The sequence below is a fragment of the Bos indicus genome, chromosome 25 (genome assembly GCF_029378745.1).
Source record: "Bos indicus isolate NIAB-ARS_2022 breed Sahiwal x Tharparkar chromosome 25, NIAB-ARS_B.indTharparkar_mat_pri_1.0, whole genome shotgun sequence".
Classification (NCBI taxonomy): Eukaryota; Metazoa; Chordata; class Mammalia; order Artiodactyla; family Bovidae; genus Bos; species Bos indicus.
This window is the reverse complement of record NC_091784.1, coordinates 14,104,707-14,121,871: the sequence shown is the minus strand read 5'-3', so window position 1 is coordinate 14,121,871 and position 17,165 is coordinate 14,104,707. Positions and strand designations below refer to the sequence as shown.

Genomic DNA, 17,165 nt, shown 5'->3' with positions numbered 1-17,165 from the left:
CATTAGACAGCAAGGAGATCAAACCAGTCAATCCTAAAGGAAATCAATCCTGAATATTCATTGGAAGGACTGATGATGAAGCTCCAATACTTTGGCCACCTGATGTGAAGAGCTGACTCACTGGAAAAGACCCTGATGCTGGGAAAGATTGAGGGCAGGAAGAGAAGGGGACGACAGAAGATGAGATGTTGGATGGCATCACTGACTCAATGGACATGAGTCTGAGCAAACTCCAGGAAACAGTAAAAGACAAGGAAGGCTGGTGTACTGAAGTCCGTGGGGTGGCAGAGTCAGACGTGACTTAGAGACTGAACAACAACAACATTTTTAATGAAGATATATCAATTGTCTTTTCACTCATAATGCTCTTGCACATGTAGTGGACTACGGTATGGTATAAACTTTTATATACATTGGGAAACCCAAATTTGTATGACTTGTTGTTCGCGGTATTTGCTTTACTGCAGTGGTCTGGAACTAAACCTGCAGTGTGGTTGAGGTATGCCTGTACTCTCCCCTGGTCTATGGCTTATCTTTGTGTGTTCTTAACAGTGCTTGGTAGAGAACAGATGTTTTTTAACTTTATGAAGCCAAATTTATCAATTTTTTCTTTTATGTATCACATAAAAATCTTTGATTAACCCAAGATCACAAAGATGATCTCCTATGTTTTCTTCTAGATGTTTTATAGTTTAATAGTTTACATTTAAGTCCATGATCCACTTTGAGTTAACTTTTATATCTGCTACAATATATGAATTATAACTTTTTGTTTCTGGCATAGGTATCTTTTTGTTCCAGCGCCATTTGTTGAAAAGGTTATCTTTTCTCCATTGAACTGTCTCTGCACCTTTGTTGCAAGCCAATTGACCGTGGACATGCAGATCCACCTCTTGACACACTGTATATTAAAAGAGTTTCCAAAAAGGAGAGACCCATAGAGGAGGAGGTTCTAAATTCTGTGTATTAACTGCCCACTTCTCTGGCTGACGCCTAAATTATGCACATGCAGGACAAACTCCTAACTCCTTTTATTAAAGCAAAAAGGAAAGAGCTGAGATTTTACCTGCTGCTCACCACTGGAAAGATAAGAGTTTGCAAAAGTGAGTTTAGCAAAGTTAACGGCCTGCTAAAATAAAATAAGGCTCTAAGAGGGAACCTTATTCTAGAGAATCCAGAGTCTCCACAACTGTCCACCCAGAATTCCATACCCAACAAAAATACCCTTTAATAATGAAGGCAAAATCGTCACCAGGAGACACACACTACAAGAAATGCTAAAAGAACTTCTTAAGGCTGAAGGGAAGTAACACCACATAGAAACTTGGATCTTAGGAATGAAAAGCATCAGAGGTGGTAAACGTGTAGATAAATATACTAGTTTTTTCCTCTTGATTTCCTTAATATTAGCTTTCTAAGTAAAAATTATAACACTGTGTTATTGGGTTTATAATGTATGTAGATGTAACATATATGACAATTATAGTATAAAAGATGGGGGAGGGATAATCACATTACAACATTTTTATATTTCTATATACATTATAAGGAAGTTGTATGATTTTAATTTGAAACAGACTGAGAAGTTAAGGTTGTATATTATAATTTCTGGAAAAACATTTAAAAATAAAAAACCCAGTTTTAGCCAATAGGAATATTTAAAAAGGAATTCTATATAATACTCACTTAATTTAAGAAAGAACAGAAAAACAAGAAAGAGATGGGACAAACAAAAGCAAACAGTAAAACAGGAGACCTAAATTCAACTTTATCAATAATGATATTAAATGTAAATGAACTAATAAATACAATGATTAAGAGGAAGATTGACAGAATGGATTTTTCAAAGTCTAAAAATGTAGAAATGTCACTTTTAAATATGAAAACATAAATAGGGTGGAAGTATATAGATAGAAAAAGACAGGTCATACAACAAAATGCCCAGAAAGGCTGGAATAACTACATTCACATCAATTAAAGCCAATCTCAAAAGGACGTGTTAGGGGATTCAGGAAAACACATCTACACCCATGGATGATTCATGCAAATGTATGGCAAAATCCACTACAATATTGTAAAGTAATTAGCCTCCAATTAAAATAAATAAATTAAAAAATATATAAAGAAAGTTTTTAAAAAAGGATGTGTTAGGTAGGTGAATTTGCATATAAAATGACTTATTTTGCTATGGAATAATAAAATGACTCAGATTTTTTCCAAATTATGAATTTTCATTCCAAATTATTTATTCATATAATAAGATCTGTTAATAGCAAATTAATTCTAAGACACAAGTACCATAATGCCCTTTTAATGGCAAGATGTACAAACTCTGAACATCAGCACTAATGATTTGGAAAATTCTTTAAACATACAGTTTTAAAATATTTTCATGCACTATTATCTGTTCCTCATATTAAACTTTTTTTTTTCAAACTTATTATATCTTGACATTATGCTCACCTTAAACTCCCACACATTCCTCCAAATTAAGAAAATTATAAGTTAAGAAAATCTTAATAAAATGTAGCAAAAGAAAGTGTTCAAAATTTTTAACTTAATATTCATGAACATTTTTGATGGAGTACATATTCTTTCTATTCTGAAATTCTACTACCAAATTTGCAGGATGTCATCTAGTATCTACTTAAATGCTTGATAATTTTCTTTTGAAATTGAAATCCAATATCATACATAAAGAAACATTCTCTGTCCAATAGTATCTAATTGAGATATGAAAGAAACGGCCTTAGAATGAATTCTTTCATTGGGTCATAATCATTAATAGTTATGAAAGTAAAGCAATCATTCCACTTTAATAAGACAAACTGTGATAAAATATTAATTTGTCTAGAACTGACAGAATGAATGAGCATGGAGTTTCTATCTGACATATCCTAATACATAACTTTATTCCAAAATGAAACTAATTCAACATTTATCCAATACCAGGTCAAAGCACACAAAACACTAGCAAGATCAAGCTGGGATATGGCTTCTGCTCTCAAAAGCCAAACCTCTTCATTGTCAGATACTACACCAGAGACAGAATATAATACAGGAAAAAAACAAGAGGCATTACTCTCATTTGTTCATCTATTGATTCACTCAAATCTTTTTTTCTCAATGGAGTCAAAATAACACCAATAATGATCTTATTAATATAGTTTAAAGATGCTGGGCTAAGGTAGTTCCCCAATCAAATATGTTTTGAATCAAGCAAAGTCCAAAGTCAAGTATCTCTTCACTGTACCTTATTGCTCATAATGACTAATTCAAATGAAAGATTATAAGTAGTATATAATCACTGCTATATAAAAGAAATGCAAAATAATAAAGGGTTCAAAGAATATCAAACTTCAGAAGTTTAATATATAATCAGCCAAATGCAGACAGGTAGAATATCCAAATACACTCAACAACAGAAAAATGTTTTAGTGACAGCAAACTGCTGTCCCTGCCCTTTAAAGCCCCCAAATTACAAACGTTAGGGAAACACTGGCTAATAGATAGCAAACATAAATTTCTAAACTCAAATAAGATAAAACTTAGACCAAGAAGTTCAAAGACAAAGTTGACCAAAAAGTAATCTCTGCATTAGAAGAGTATTTACTATGAGGTCTTATGATCAAACAAATTGAAATTTTCGTATCAAATGACTTCTGAGAAACACAATTTTGAGTCACTGTACTGGTTAAGTTAGTGGTAGCAACCCTGGGTTATTTTATGCTATCAATTTTTCCTTCAAAGCTCCTGGTGGCAATTTGCTAAACATACAATGTTAAGAGCTCAAGATTTATCTACAAATATAAGAAAATATATATACAGCTGCTGTCAACTGTATATGTGAAGATGCTTTCTAAATATTATTCTGCTGTTTCTTATATTTACAAATATAAGAACATATATATACAGTTGCTATCAACTGTATATGTGAAGATGTTTTCTAAATATTATGCTGCTGTTTCTATACTGTTAAATTCCTTAACATTAAACGTTAAATTCCTTAATGTTCTCAAGAATTTAGGATCAAGTCTGTTTACATTTTTGTGTAAGTAACACTCACCTTCCAGTTTTATAACCGAGGAAAAAAAGAATCACAAAAAAGAACATTTTATCCCATCTGTCCATGGTCACTTTTAGCAATTAGGATGAAACCAGAAAATCAGAGTTCTAAAAGCACATCTTTCAATACAAATATTACTTCACTACATATTGTTTTCATTAACTCTTACCATGAAAAGTATTTTGTTCCCTTATTTTTTCTAATTTAATTCCTGTTTTGATCACTTGAATGCATTTATATTTTCAGACTATACAAGTTTGCAGAATAACGGAACATTTTAGCTGAAAGGTATCTTAGAATCTGTCTAGTATAAGTGCTTTTCAATCTTCTTCACAATATGATAATCATTTGAGTAACTTAAAATTCCTAATAGGTAGGATAAAGGAGAGGATCTCTAGAGATTTTGATACAACCGCTCGAATAGAGTGATTCTAATGTGCAGCCAGTGCTGACAATCACTGATCTAGTGGAACTCCCTAATTTTAAAGACAGGATAAATCATTTGCCCAATGAGTGAGACGAGAGGTCAAAAGCAAATTATTATAGCATGTGTAAAAAACAATAGAATATAAGTAGGTACTAAGTGCTGTGGAAACCAAAAGAATTAAATGTCTAATTGTATTTGGGTAAGTCAGGAAAGTCTCCCAGGGTGAAGAGGACTTTGCAGACACAGAAGTTCTTTTCTCACTAGTAAGAGTGCAATGGCATGAATAGCTATCACCTAATACCAAAACGTCTGACAGGGCCAGTACAGAAAGAGCAAAACATGGAGAAGCAAAGACAAGGCTGTGCAAAGACAAGCGAGTTAAAGCACAACTGTCAAGAAACGTGGATTCTGAGAAACAGTGATATGATCAGATGTGTATTTTAGAAAGATCATTCTGGCACAAGTATGCTACTGATAAAAATCTCACGGAATAACCAGTGTTGGCAAGGATGTAGAGATCCCTTGTTCACTGTCGGTGAGTGTGTAAACTGGTGCAGCCACTATGGAAGACAGCATGGAGGCTCCTGAGAAACTAAAAACAGAGCTACCATATGATCCAACAATTCCACTACTGGGTATGCATCTGAAGAAAATGAAAACACTTATTTGAAAAGATACATGTACACCAATGTTCACAGCGGCACTATTTACAGTAGCCAAGGTATGGAAGCAGCCTAGGGACCAATCAACAGACAAGTGGATAAAAATGCAGTATATGTATAGAATGGAGTATTACTCAGCCACAAAACAGAATGGAAAATGTCATTTGCAACAACATGGATGGACCTAGAGAGTATTACACTTGGTGAAGTAACTCAGACAAAGAAAGACAAAAATTGTATGTTACCACTTATGGATGGAATCTGAAAAATAAAACAAATGAACACAAGAAAACTGAAACAGACTCACAGATACAGGTTAGGAGTGGGGGGAGGGGCAAGACAGGAGTCAGGGATTAAAAGATAAAAACTACTACTACTACAAGAAAATAAGCTACAAGGATATGTTGTACAGCACGGGGAATACTGCCAATATTGGATAATTACTATAAATGAAGTACGGGCTTCACTTGTAGGTCAGATGGCAAAGAATCTGCCAGCAGTGCAGGACTGGCCAGGGTTCGATCCCTGGGTGGGGAAGATCCCCTGGAGAAAGGAATGGCAACCCACTCCAGTATTCTTGCCTAGAGAGTTCTATGGATGGACCATGGGGTCGCAAAAAGTCAGACACGACTGAGCAACTAACACACATAAATGAAGTATAATCTATAAATATTGTGAATCACAATGTTTGTTGTACATCTAAAACTAATACTGTAAATCAATATTTACCTCAATAAAAAAGCAAATAAAATGATTACTGATTAGTTCAAGATGTTAAGAAAAAAAAAATCTCAGGCTGAAAGACTGATGGACTAGGTTAAGACAGTGGAAATAAAGAAAGGGGAATAAATTTTAAAAATACTTCAGAGACAAAATGTCAAGGCTTCATAACGAGCTCATACGAAAAGTAAGGGAGAATAAAGAATTGAGGGCGGCTGATTTGGAGAGCTGGAAAAGCTGGCAAGCAGGAATGAGTGTTCACCGTGAGAAACCGCAGGCCCCTCCGAGGGCACTTTGGAAAAAGGGTGTGGCTGAAGAAAGAGCTATTTGACTTGAAGTAAATCCGTTAACCAGTGATCCACCTCGTGGCTTCCCTGGTGGCTGCGCCGGTAAAATGTCTGCCTACAACGTGGGAGACCCGGGTTCAATCCCTGGGTCGGGAAGATCCCCTGGAGAAGGAAGTGGCAACCCACTCCATTACTCTTGCTTGGAAAATCCCAGGGACAGAGGAGCCTGGTAGGCTACAGTCCATGGGGTTGCAAAGAGTCGGACATGACTGAGCGACTTTACTTTCACTCATGACTGAGCGACTTCACTTTCACTCATGACTGAGAGACTTCACTTTTACTTTCTTTACTTAGTGAAGTAAATCACTGGGCTTCCCTGATAGTTCAGTCCGTAATAATCTGCCTGTAGTACTGGAGACCTGGGTTTGATCCCTGGGTCAGGACGATTTCCTGGAGAAGGAAATGGCAACCCACTCCAGTATTCTTGTCTGGAAAAGACTATGGATAGAGAAGCCTGGCAGGCATGTCCATGGGGTCACAAGAGTCAGACACAACTTAACAACTACACCACCACCATCACTTAACCTCTCAGGGATCTGGTTTTCTAATTCTGAAAATGACAAAACGAAGGAAAGGGAAGAATATCTACTACATTTCTACTCAGTCTGAAACTAAGTTTGCTCTACACTCTCCTTAATTTTGCTCTCACACCCTCCCTGTGGGTAGGTTATTACTCTCACTTTACAGATGAGGAAATCAAAGCTTGGAAAAATGAAGCAAATGGACAGACTCGCATAAAGGCCAGGATTCCAACTTTAAAGCCCATATACCTTGCACAATAACACGACATTTACGTGCCAAAGTGCAGTAAGTTGGAGCAAATAATTGGGAGAGACAGATGTTGTGGGAGAAGGCAGTGGTGCAGAGGAGGGAAAGGCAGCTGTGGAATGCTCCACGTGCACCGTTCTTTACACACACACTGAAGGTCCAGAGCCTCAGGCACTGTGCTGGGCACCTGGGTTCCGTGACCTCTGTGCGTAGACCTTGTCGAGCACGCAGTTATGACACATCAGCGCTGGAAAGAAGCCAGTGGCCTCATCTGCTTCAGGGCGGATGAAGGAAACTCTCTCCTCTTACTGTTCCACTTTAGCAAACCCTGAAGGTGTAGCCGGAATTAAACTTTAGAGAAGAAAATGAAATCTAAAGCTGTAGATGTACTGCACATAAACAAGACATGTTTTTGACATCAGGTTATAACTTTTTCAAATAAACAACTTCTAGGCAGGGTTTTCATTTGTAGCAGTTGAAGTTTTATGTGCAGCTATTAAATACATAGCAGAAATGTACTACAAATATACTGAACACTGACAATACACTGTATAGAAAAGGTTACATAACTGCTCTTCTGTGCTTCAAGTGGCTGTTGTAGCTGTAAAAATGCCAACATGGTGATTTATTTTTTAACTTGTTTACTGCAGACATGTTTCAAATGAACAGAACATGGAGCAAAGTGCATACTTAACACTCTCCAAATGCATTCTGAAGTACTGTACCTAACATTTATGTAAAGAGTGTTTCTGAAATATTCATTATAATCTATAAATAAAAATTTGAATTAGCAAAAGTTTAAAATACATGTGGCTTTTAAATCACTATATAAAAAGACAGAAAAAGCTAGAAAATTTTATTTGTTCCACAAGTAAAACAGCCAAAACCCAAATCTTTTTAGCTTGAACAATTACATTTTCCAAGTTGATCCAAAATGAATGATTCTCAGAGAATAAGAACTGATTGGAGGATTAATTTTAAGCTGAAATGATTCCCACATTTATCAAACACTAGGTTAAAAACAAACTCTAGTTTTGTTGAACCATAAATTGGCATTTGATTTAAAAGCTAAAAGTAAACATTTATAAACAGATTAAACAAATGTTTTACTTAACAGATAAAAAATATATACTGTACTCCTATTTCTAAGTTCTATAAGGCAGGGAGAGGAGTTGTGAGGGGAAGGAAGAAGAGAAGAGAGAAAGAGAAAAACAGAAAGAAAGGGGACGAGTAAGGGCCCCTCCTCCTTTTAGGAGGGTGGTCTTTTTTTTTGCTGTTTTCTAAGCTCTTTACTCTTTCTGATATCAGAAATCAGTAGAATTTGAATTTCAATTTAAGCAAAGATATTAAACAAAGTATTGCAAAATATTAATACATGAAAAAAGATGAAGCTTAATTTACTTATCCAAGCTATCTTGACTAGTTAAGTAGCATAGCTGGGAACCACGAGTCCTCTGTACAAGTCCTCTAACTTATAATCCAGTACTCAGAAGAGCAACCCTCTTGTCTGAGGCAACCACACTAGATACTGGGTAAAATGAAAAACTCAGTTAACAGAGGAATCATTACAACTGATATACATAAATTGTCAGACATTTTCTTTAAGTCGGAGTGCAGAAAGAAAGACCCATGTGTTTGCCAGTCTTCCAATATAGAGTCAAGGCCGTCTCTCTGTAGATGTCAGCTCTCTGGCATAAACCACCACTGTCTATGACTCCTAGTTTCCATTTATTTAAAGTAGAACAAAAATTTAAAGGATTTTGAGCACAGTGTGTGTCTATATTTTTACAGTTCTGAAGCCAATTTAGTTTCTTGCCCACACTCAATTTAAAAGTATTAAGTAACATGGCTTTGTGGTCCCAGACATTTAACATTTTTGCATGCACAGTTCATCAGTTTACATAATATTTGGTTAAACTACATAATTATGATTACTACTACTACTGGAATAAACATATTTAAGAATAAACACAGCTGACTTTGGTTAGCACATAACTTAATAATTAGTGAGGGCAGAAATCCATCACTAGACTTCAGTGTCACCTCCTCAACATGCCCATTCAGTGTGTCCAGGAGTGGGAGAAGGCTGCCCATCCCACAAGCTGAGCAAGAGGAAGATGGATAAGGCAGGTTCAACCACGAAACATTTTTAAATTGATGTTGATGCCAAGGGCACCTCATACTGGAAACTTGGTCTTTTCAAGGTTTCAGGAATCTGTTAATACAAATTACTTCTTAGATATTACTTCATCACTGTCTAACTTTATGCAAAATGTGTTAATACTGCACTCTGAGACAACAGTTCAGAGTACAAACCAAATGAAAGCTAATATTCAGAGTTTTGCAACAGCACTCTAGCAGATGGTATAATTTTACCTAAGTTTCTAATGCCATTAGTTAAATACAAAATAATCTATTCTCACTGTAGCGTGGTCCTTTCAAAATTGTTGTGAATTCTCTCCATTAAACACTTTAGCATACAATATAAAACTGCAATTTCAAACAGCTGTGAAACAACAGTTGTAGATAAGTGGTTTTTGTTGTTGTGATATAATTCACATACTATAAAATCCATCATTTTAATGTGTACAATTTTAAGATCTTCAGCAGTCACAGGTGTGCAACCATCACTATCTAATTTCAGAACATCTCATGATATCTAAAAGAGACCCCACCCCCATTAGTTCAGTTCAGTCACTCAGTCGTGTCCGACTCTTTGCGACCCCATGAATAGCAGCACGCCAGGCCTCCCTGTCCATCACCAGCTCCCGGAGTTCACCCAGACTCATGTCTATCAAGTCAATGATGCCATCCAGCCATCTCATCCTCTATCGTCCCCTTCTCCTCCTGCCCCCAATCCCTCCCAGCATCAGAGTCTTTTCCATGAGTCAACTCTTCACATGAGGTGGCCAAGTACTGGAGTTTCAGCTTTAGCATCATTCCTTCCAAAGAAATCCCAGGGCTGATCTCCTTCAGAATGGACTGGTTGGATCTCCTTGCAGTCCAAGGGACTCTCAAGAGTCTTCTCCAACACCACAGTTCAAAAGCATCAATTCTTCGGTGCTCAGCTTTCTTCACAGTCCAATTCTCACATCCATACATGACACAGGAAAAACCATAGCCTTGACTAGACAAACCTCTGTTGGCAAGGTAATGTCTCTGCTTTTGAATATGCTATCTAGGTTGGTCATAACTTGCCTTCCAAGTAGTAAGCATCTTCTAATTTCATGGCTGCAGTCACCATCTACAGTGATTTTCAAGCCCCCAAAAATAAAGTCTGACACTGTTTCCACTGTTTCCCCATCTATTTCCCATGAAGTGATGGCACCGGATGCCGTGATCTTCGTTTTCTGAATGTTGAGCTTTAAGCCAACTTTTTCACTCTCCACTTTCACTTTCATCAAGAGGCTTTCTAGTTCCTCTTCACTTTCTGCCATCACCTCCTAAATCCCCATTTTCCCCCAGCCTTTGGTACCACTTTCTTGTCTCTGTGTACTTGCCTATATTCTAGACATTTCATTTAAACAGTTTTACTTCCTTTCTAATCTAGATGCCTTTTATTTCTTTTCTTGCATTATTTCCCTGGCTAGACACTGTACAATGCTGAGCAGAAGTGGCAAGAGCGGACGTCCTTTCTTGTTCCTAATCCAAGTGCGGGGGCGTTCAGTCTCTCACCATTAGTATGCTGCTGGCTGCAGGTGTTTCACAGATGCCCTTTATCAGGCTGGAAACACTCTCTTGTATTCCTAGTGTTTGGGGTGTTTTTAACACAAAACGATGTTAGATTTTGTCAAATGCTTTTTCTGTATTTATTAAGATAATTGTGGGTCCCTCCCTCTTTATTCTGCTATATAGTGTATAACATTGACTTTAGATGTTAAATAAATTTTTCATTCTTGTGATAAATCCCACTTGTCATGGTACATGATCCTTTTTATAAGCTGCTGGACTTGGGTTGCTATAACCTTTATTTACAAGGGGGATAGTCTGTGATTTTCTTTTCATGTGCTCTCTTTGTCTGGTTTTGGTATCAATGTAATATCAGCCTCAAATAATGAGTTAAATATTCCCTTATCTTCTATTTTTTGGAAGAGTTTACGAAAAATTGGAGTTAATTCTTTAAACTGGTGAAGCCATCTGGTTCTGGGTTTTCCTTTTTGGCAAGTTGTATCACCACTAATTCAATTTATTTGCTACAGGTCTACTCAGATTTTCTAATTCATCATGAATCAGTTCTGGCAATTTGCATCTTTCTAAAAATTGGTCCATTTCATCTGAGTTACCTAATTTGTTGACATTTCACTGTTCACAGTATCCCCTTAAAATTCTTTTTATTTCGTAATGTTAGTAGTAATGTTCCCACTTTCATTCCTGATTCTGGTAATTTGAATTTTTCCTCTTTTTTTCTTAGTCTAAGTAAAGGTTTGTCCCTTTTTCCAAAAAACTCTAATCAAAACCCTTGGTTTCACTGATTTTTCCTATTATTTATTTTCTCTATTATTTATTTCTATTCTAAATTTTATTACTTCCTTCCTCCTGTCTGCCTTAGGTTTAGTTTGTTCTTCTTCTCTGGTTTTATTAAGATGGAAAGCTAGGTTGTTGATTTAGTTCTTTTGATAAGATATTCTTATCTAAAAAAGTTATCTAGAAAACTAGGGAGGAAAATTAGAAAACTAGAAAAGAAAGTTATCTAGAAAAGTTCTAAACTTTTCACAAAGTGATATAATATGCATCTTAATGCACAGTAACCACACTCATAAATTTTAAAAAACACTTATTATTATGTTCAAACTAGTTAAGGTTAAACATTCCCAGAATCATTTCTACAACACTGGAGTATAATTTCAGACACTACAACCATACTACCTTATGGATACCCTGACTTCTTTAGAACATACCCGATAAGGAAAACATCTTATTCCTCCACAAACAGTCCTTTTTCACCTCAGAATTCTATCACAAGCTCCTTTCTTGTACTGAAAGGAAACCATCACTGTGGCAGGTTGTATTTTCAAAAGGAAGACATGACACTATCTTCATTCCTACATCTTCTTATTACAACGTGACTCTGGCATTCCTCCTATCAAAAGGTGAGGCCTAAGCTGCTTCTGCTTGTATTTAGGCTAGTCTGTGCTATAGGGTAAAGGGTGTTACATGACTTATAAGATTAGGTCATAATAGATCTGCCTAGGTCTCAGAATATTCATCTTTGGAGCTGCTGAGATGCCCTGAGGCTGCTACATGGTGAGGAAGCCAAAACTAGCCCATGAAGAACACATACCAGCCCTGAGATGAGGTGAAGAGACAGAAATGCCTGGGTAGCCCCCCTATTTCAGTCACCTCCCTTGCTGTTGTATTCTCAGCCACTGTCTGACTGCAACCAAACCGGAGACGAAACCACAATTGCCCTCCTCAAATCCCTTACCCATAGAAGATAATAAGTAACTACTGTGGGTTTCAGCCAGGAAGTTTCGGGTGATATGTTACATAACAATTGTAACTTGAATACTTACTCTGGGTAACATGTACTCCTTAATCCAGGGTCTATACTTGGCACCAGGAAGAGAAAATTCAATTAATTTTTGAACAGTGGAAATACTAAAAAATTCATAGCTCATTCTCAGTGTTCTGTGAGCTTACTATCAATTCATTTGACAGTGTTAATATTTTTAATAAAAAAAAATTTTTATTGGGACAATGTTATTTTAAATCACAGTTTCACTTTTCTGGTCATACTAGCATGAACTAATTAAAAGATAGCTTATCTACATTTTAATTATGAGACCCAGAACTGAATCCAGTTTTCCAATGATGGTACACATGAACTGCTAAAAAATGAAGGAAGACTATTTCACTCACTGGTGAGGCTTTTATTAATTTGCTGTGGATTTATACATATGAACCTTTAACAAAATCCTTTTATGCAGGGAATGGTATACTACAGGATATCAGTTCAGAGTTAAGGTTCTGGAGTTAGATATGAAGACAAAATTCAGCAATATCACTAAGAAGCTATATAACCTTGAGCAAGGTGTATTAACTCAATAAAGCTTCATTCTTTCACTTATAAACAGGTCACAGGACCCTAGTTTAAATTAATGAGATTATGACAAAGTTTAAATGTCAGCATATAAGTAGCTACTATTATAATGGTTTCTCCAATCATCTTCTTCCTATTTAACTGATTTTTTGCTTGTTTTAATTCCAGGTCAGAGCCTCACAATTATCTCTATTAAAAAAGCTCTTCTTATACTTATTGCTTCATTTATTATCTTTTAAACAAATAACCATTAATAGAAGATGTAATGGAAGAAAACACCCATCAACAATAGCAATGAAAAAGATAAAATATCTAGAAATAAATGTAACTGGGAATGTACAGAATCTTTATAAGGAACTAATTTTAACACATTACTGAAGACCTGCAATGAAGACTTGAAGAAGTATATTATATTCTTGGACAGGAAGACAATATCACATAGATGTCTATTCTGCCTAATTCAACTTATAAAATTTAAATGATTGAAATAAAAGTACAAAAAGGATCATTTTTCCTTTGAAGTGGAGTAGGGAAACTGGGCAAGCTAATGCTAAAGCCCTTAAGGAAAAGAAAAGAAAAAAAAAAAAAAGCAGAAGTTGCCTGGAAAACCACTGAAAGAGAGGCAAGAGTGCTACTAGCCTTAGCAAATACGCAAATACATTATGAAACCTCAATAATTAGAACAGTATGACATTAGTGTCTGAAGTGAGAGACAGAAAGACATGATACAGAAGAGAAGGTCTAAACATTGATACATCTATGCATGGAAATTCAGTATTGGAACTGCAAATTAAGAGCTTAAGAGATGGACTTTTTGAAGAAAGGGGGGAGAAAAACTTAACATAGTTCAGCAGGATAAATTGCTCATGAATCAGAGATTTAATGGTTAAAATGAGAGATCATAAAGGTTATAGAAGAAAATTTATTTCTTTGCCATTGCCGTTTCTTTGCCAATGCCATTGCCCCTCCATTGTCTTGGGAGTGGGGGAGACCTATTACCCCAACTCCTGAAGCCACAGAAAAAGATGAATAAATTATATAATTATATATGGTGGCTCAGACGGTAAAGAATCTGCCTGCAATGGGGAAGACCTGGGTTCAATCCCTGGGTTGGGAAGATCTCCTGGAGGAGGGCGTGGCAATCTACTCCAGCATTCCTGCCTAGAGAATCCCATGGACAGAGGAGCCTGGCTGTCTTCAGTCCATGGGGTGGCAAAGAGTCAGACATGACTGAACAACTAAACATATGCATATGTATTTATATGTATATTCATATCAACATCTACATGCCAGGAAAACCATAAACAAGATCAAAGTGATCAAAATGACATACCAGGAAGTCTGTATTTGCAACTTGTCACACAAAGGAATAAGCTCCTATAAACAGAAAAGATCAATAATCGAAATTTTTTAATGAGCAAAGGATATGAGTAAAGCTCACAGAAAAGGAATGTTCTTTTAAAATATGACAAGATGTCCAACCCTCCTCACAAAGAAAGAAATGTTAAAACTACCACAGGAAACCATTTTCATTTAGACTGGCAAAATTCTGAAAGTTTAATAACACAGATTGGTGAAATTGAGCCTTACCTTATAAATTAGAAGGTATAATTCTAATTTATGGAATAAATATACCTTTATAAAGTGATATAACCTTTACGGATAAAATTTGTCAACACCTATTAAGATTACAAATACACAAACTCTTTGATCCAGCAATTTATCTTCTGGGAATTTACATGTTCAAGATGAAACTGTAGGTGGGCCTTTCAGAAAGGCAGAGAAAAGAGCTCAGAAAGTCCTCTCCCCAAAGGCAATGACAAAACAAGACAACACTGCCAAAAATAACCTTTTTAAAACTCCAGAAACTAACCAAAGGCATATAACAAGTGCAGAAATATTTATTCAATAAAAAAACCTACTGTATCTTCGTTTAAAAAAAAAATTCTGTGGCATTTTGCAAATCACATATCAGGTAATGAACTGCTTGATCCAGTATATAAAGGACTCTTAAAATTCAAAATACAAGACAAAAATTCCAATTTAAAAATGGGCAAAACATTTGAATAAGCATTTCATTAAAGAGGATATACAAATTCTGATAAACACATGAAAATATGCTCAGTATCATCAGTCACTTGCACAGGGAAGTGCAATTAAAACCACAATGAGACAGCCCTTGACACCCACTAGAATGGCTATAACAAAAAAGACAATCAGAAGTGTTGGAAAGGGTGCGGAGAAACCAGAACCTTCACATAGTACTGGTGAGAATGTAAAATGATACAGCTACTTTGAAAAACCACTTGGTATTTTCTTAAAGTGTTAAATAAAATTTCATAATGATCAAGCAATTCCACTCCTAGTTATCTATCCAAAAGAAATGAAAACATAAAATCTACACAAAAATTTGTAAACATACATTCATAGCAGCATTGTTCATAGTAACTCAAAACCATAAACTTAAATGTCCATTAATTAGTGAATAGATTAACCAAATGTGATATACATTCTAGTGGAATATTATTCAGCCACCAAAAAGAAAGCAACACTGATATAATACGAACAAAACTAAAAAACATTATGCTACATGAAAGAAGACAGATGCCAAAGACGACATGTTGCATGATTCCATTTACATGAAATTTCCAGAAAAAGCAAATCTGCAGAGGCAGAAAACAGACTAGTGGTTTTCCAGGGTTGGAGGTGGGAAGAGGGATTAACTGTAAATGGGCAAAGGTTTCTTTCTGGTGTGATGAAATGTAAAATCAGATTATAGTGATGGCTGCCTGATTCTGTAAATTTACCAAAATCCATTAAATTTTACACATTTAAATGAGTTAATCTTAAGGTATGTAAATGATACCTCAATAAGGCTGCTTTTAAAAAGATACTATAATCTGCGTATGAATGCTTATAGGAGCTTTATTCATAAGTCTAAAAAACTGGAAACAATCCAAAGCCCTTCGGTTTGGATAGAATAAAACACTGTGGTGCATGCATATCATACGATACCACTGAGCAATAACAGGGATGAGCAACATCCTCTGTAACAAGAAGGCTGAACCTCAGATGCATTACGTTAAGTCGAAGAAGCCGCCCTCAGAGGCTTCGGTACAGGGACACTGTGGGAAAGTACAGAGAGCAGATCCCTGGCTGGCAGAGGTGGGGTTGATAACAAACAGGAAGCCAAGGGAGTTTTGGGGAGATGAAACTGTTGTGTATCTTGATTATGGGTGTGGTTACACAACCCTATATATTTGTCAAAAATCAGAACTGTATGTCAAAAACAGTGACTGTGGGACTTGCCTGGTGGTCCAGTGGCTAAGAATCTGCCTGTCAATACAGGGGACATGGGTTCAATTCCTTGTCCAGGAACTAAGATCTCACGTGCTTTGGAGAAACTAATAAGCCCATGAGCTTCAATGAGCCCGAGTGCAGCAACTACTGAAGTCCAAGCACACAGAGCCTGTGCTGTGCAGCATGAAAAGCCTCACAATGAGAAGCCCACAGACTGCAACTACAGAGTAGCCCCTGCTTGTTGCAACTAGAAAAAGTCCAAGTGCAGCAACGAAGACCCAGGGCAGTCCTAATAAATACTTTTAAAAAAAAGTGTTATCATGTGAATATTAAAAATAAATTTAAAACAATGATATTGTATTTGTTGCATATGATTTTCAATAGCAACCAATTAGAAACAACTCCAGTCATGGTCGGAGAAGGCAATGGCACCCCACTCCAGTACTCTTGCCTGGAAAATCCCAGGGACGGGGGAGCCTGGTGGGCTGCCGTCTACGGGGTCGCACAGAGTCGGACACGACTGAGCGACTTGACTTTCACTTTTCACTTTCATGCACTGGAGAAGGAAATGGCACCCCACTCCAGTGCTCTTGCCTGGAGAATCCCAGGGACGGGGGAGCCTGGTGGGCTGCCGTCTACGGGGTCGCACAGAGTCGGACACGACTGAAGCGACTTAGCAGCAGCAGCCAGTCATGGTCAATAAGAAATGAGTTAAATTATTGTACACCCAAACAAAATATTACTGCTACACCGTTATAAGAAAGAACGAGGAAGCTCTCACAATACTGACATGGAAAGATATATGATTTGTTGGTAAGTGAAACAATGAACTAGA

At 36.5% G+C, this 17,165-nt stretch overlaps 1 protein-coding gene across 10 annotated transcripts in view; it reads right to left on the bottom strand.

The window, feature by feature from the left end:
- The window catches only part of MRTFB (myocardin related transcription factor B), a 291,519-nt gene that overhangs the window by 135,199 nt on the left and 139,155 nt on the right, over positions 1-17,165 (bottom strand). For 3 of the 10 annotated variants that reach the window (XM_070779690.1, XM_070779692.1, XM_070779691.1), the window contains one exon: positions 14,364-14,407. The exons of the other annotated variants lie outside the window; for them this stretch is intronic. The gene's annotated coding sequence lies outside the window, so the exon portion shown is untranslated. The remainder of the gene's footprint in view (positions 1-14,363; positions 14,408-17,165) is intronic. 10 annotated transcript variants of the gene reach the window in all.